This window comes from Setaria viridis, chromosome 1, assembly GCF_005286985.2.
Source record: "Setaria viridis chromosome 1, Setaria_viridis_v4.0, whole genome shotgun sequence".
NCBI lineage: Eukaryota > Viridiplantae > Streptophyta > Magnoliopsida > Poales > Poaceae > Setaria > Setaria viridis.
Genome location: NC_048263.2, coordinates 26,314,568 through 26,317,785, shown reverse-complemented (window position 1 = coordinate 26,317,785; position 3,218 = coordinate 26,314,568). Strand labels below are relative to the sequence as shown.

Here is a 3,218-nt window from a genome sequence, read left to right as displayed (position 1 = left end):
CTCCGCCTCTGAGTACGAGCATAGTGGTCACATGCTCAAAAATGCTGAAATACAGTAAGCTAGATGCATGAACGATGCACTTTTCCGTGCAAAATAGTGTTGATGCATCATATACTAAATCTTACCTCATTCACATTTTCTCGAAAACAAAACCAGGAACTCGTGACACATGTGGAATCAGAAACATCATGTAGTTTTTGTCGAACTGAGTAGGACAAAATATATATTAAATCTCAACTCATTCATATTTTCCCGAAAACAAAACCAGGAACTCGATTGTCGAACTGACTAAGGGCAAAATATTCGCCTACTCGGTGGAGAGCGGATCGAGGCGCAAAACTGCTTTGCTACCGCTACCGGTAGCGCTAGCACGTGCGTAGTACTACTCCGTAGCTCGGACAAACACACAAATGCTAACTCGTTTGTCGCCGCTCTATTCAGGCTAGCCCCGTCCAGTTCCAGCTGGAGCAAGCAATATGAACCTTCACCATTCCAGGACACGTGTCGGCAACGCGCTTTGCACGCAGATAAAGAGTCGAGGGATGGACCATCGGAGGAGGGAGGACGAAGAAGAACCGAAGGAGTTGGCAAGGCACGCTGGCGAGATGTGCCGACGTGGATCGTTGTATACCAATCGCATGCACAGACGGGGGCGCTGCGACTTTTCTTGCAGCCAAGCCATCCGCCGGAAAGGAAAAGGGACGGAAAAGGGAGGCGCCGTCTGTCGCTGATTTCATTGACCATCTATCCACCCATCGGATCATCCATCTCATCTGCCGACAAGCAAGCAGAAGGCGGCCGCCGCCAACCGCTCCGCTCCTCCTGTCGTCGTCAGTACTCCAATCTATATAAACTCGCACTCCTTCCACGTGCTCAATTCTGCTCTTCCGGCGTGGCGTCAACGTCGCGGTCTACGGCTCTATGCTGCGCAGCGGGCCTACCCTGGTTGCCTTGGACATGTGCCCGGCCGTACCCGCTGCGTCCTTTTTTCGACATCCTGCGCGCACGGTCGCTCGCACGCCGAAAAGGCACGAGCTTCAGCTCGGAAAAGAGCGAGAAGGGAACCCCGACATTCGGTCGATACTGTACTCCTAATCCAACGTCAGCTCGTTCGCATAGCACTGTTGTGTTGATAAATTGCAACGGGCTTATGGGAGCCTTTTCTGCTTGGGCTTGAAAACGAAAATACTTGTACCGTTGTTTGTTATTGGGACTGAAAGAAATCAGAGTGCTTTGTGTGGTGGAACGTCGTCCCAACCTTAAGGATCGATGGCTTCGTGTTAATTGTTGTGCTCAATAGGTACGAAAGAGTTTACATTATATAGACAGCTGGAGATATGCTTGATCATGATTTATAAGAGATATACTCGATTACAATATCTTTACAACAACTCTATCTTCTAGATCAAATCTACAACTACCGGACCAAACATATCCCACGGATCCAATACCGAGCTATCTTAACACTCCCCCTCAATCTAACCTTCCTAGGTTGAGATTGGTCTTGAACATCTCCAAGGTTGAGATTGGTCTTGAACATCTCCAGTTGCCGAACTGTGAGTGGTTTTGTAAAGCCATCTGCAACCTGATCTTTGGTAGATATATATTTAATATCAAGTAAATCTCCTTGCTACCCTTTCTCGTACAAAATGATAACCTACCTCTATATGTTTGGTACGTGCATGAAAAACCGGATTGGCAAAAAGATACTTAGCTCCAATGTTATCACACCACAACTTAGCTGCCTTTGGTGCTTGCACTCCCAACTCATATAACAATGTCTGTATCCACATTACTTCAGCAGTTGCATCTGCTACAGCCTTATACTCAGCTTCAGTACTTGACCTTGACATTGTTGCCTGTTTGCACGCGCTCCATGAAATAAGGTTAGAACCTAGTGTCGTACATACATATATGGACCCACCAGAAGGTTTGGATAGTCCCAAATGTGGGGCTGGACACCGAGACGCATCTGACATGGGGACCATAGTGCAGGACGGCGTAGTCTACATGGAAAGACAGGAATTAGTCGAGGATTAGGAAAGTACTCGTTGTAATAGGGTAGGCTTCCTCTAGTCGTATCCGACTAGTATTTTTGTAACTAACCGACCTGTAATCTTGCCCCCGACTATATAAGGCGAGGCAGAAACCCCCTCCAAAGCAATTCAATCTAACCAACACACAGAACGTAGGGTATTATGTAATCTAGCGGTCCGAATCTGTCTAAATCGTGTGTCTGCGTTTACCTTCAAGTTCCTGATCTCGACAAGTCCTACCGACCAAAACATGTAGAATATTTTTCAAGTAGAAATTTTGGGTATGAGCAGGAATTACAGAATGACCAACGTGACTAATTCCCATACCTACCCCGCAGGCCGTATGAATCTGCTCGCCACCCTTGTACTTATCCCAGATGGCTAGCTTCTCCAGATCACTGGTAACATGATCAGTTGCTCCTGTGTCGACGTACCACTTTGTGTCCACATTGTAGGAGCCCATTGCCGCAGCAACCAAACACTCATTGGGCTCATAATTTTCATCAAAACGATGCCAACAGCTAGGAGCAAGATGTCCCCTTTTGAAGCAAACCTGACAAAGAGGGCAGTCATCACTGCCGCCATTGTTGTTGGTGGAGCGCGGGTTGTTGGAGTAGCCGCGGTGTTGCTGCTGGTTGAAGTTGCCTCATCCTCATCCTTGATTGTTCTGGCCGTGCCCTCGCTTGCCACGGCCTCGTCCACCTCCGCGCCCTCAGTTGCCACGGCCTCGTCCACCTGACGGACCACGACCCCTGATGAGCCACGACCACCACGGCTTGCAATGCTGGCGGAGTAGCTGTGACCTTCTTGCTGGAGATTGATCCGAGTCTCAAAGCTGAGCATCTGAGAGTAGAGTTCAGAGATTGAGACTGGTTCCGCCCTTGCCATCACCGATGATGCCTACGGATTGAACTCAGAGTCCAACCCATTGATGATGTAGGAGGCAACTTCTTCATCGTCGAGTGGCTTTCCAGAGGCAGCCATCTCATCTGCAAGTGCTTTCATCTTTGCAAAATACTCAGTAATAGTCAATGTACCTTTCTTTGTTGTCGCAAGCGCAAGGCGTACATTCACCAATCTGGCACGGGTCTTGGCAGTGTACATCTCTTCCACCAGTCACCATGCCTCTGCTGACGTCTTTGCAGGAGCAATCTGCATGAGGACATCTTTCCCACGGATGTG

General features: G+C 48.5%; 1 non-coding gene across 1 annotated transcript; it reads right to left on the bottom strand.

The window, feature by feature from the left end:
- Window positions 1–2,863: 2,863 nt before the first annotated feature.
- LOC117841761 (small nucleolar RNA Z247) lies at window positions 2,864–3,002 on the bottom strand. The gene has a single exon (XR_004637348.1). It is a non-coding gene; the product is annotated as a small nucleolar RNA Z247 (small nucleolar RNA).
- Window positions 3,003–3,218: the final 216 nt, after the last annotated feature.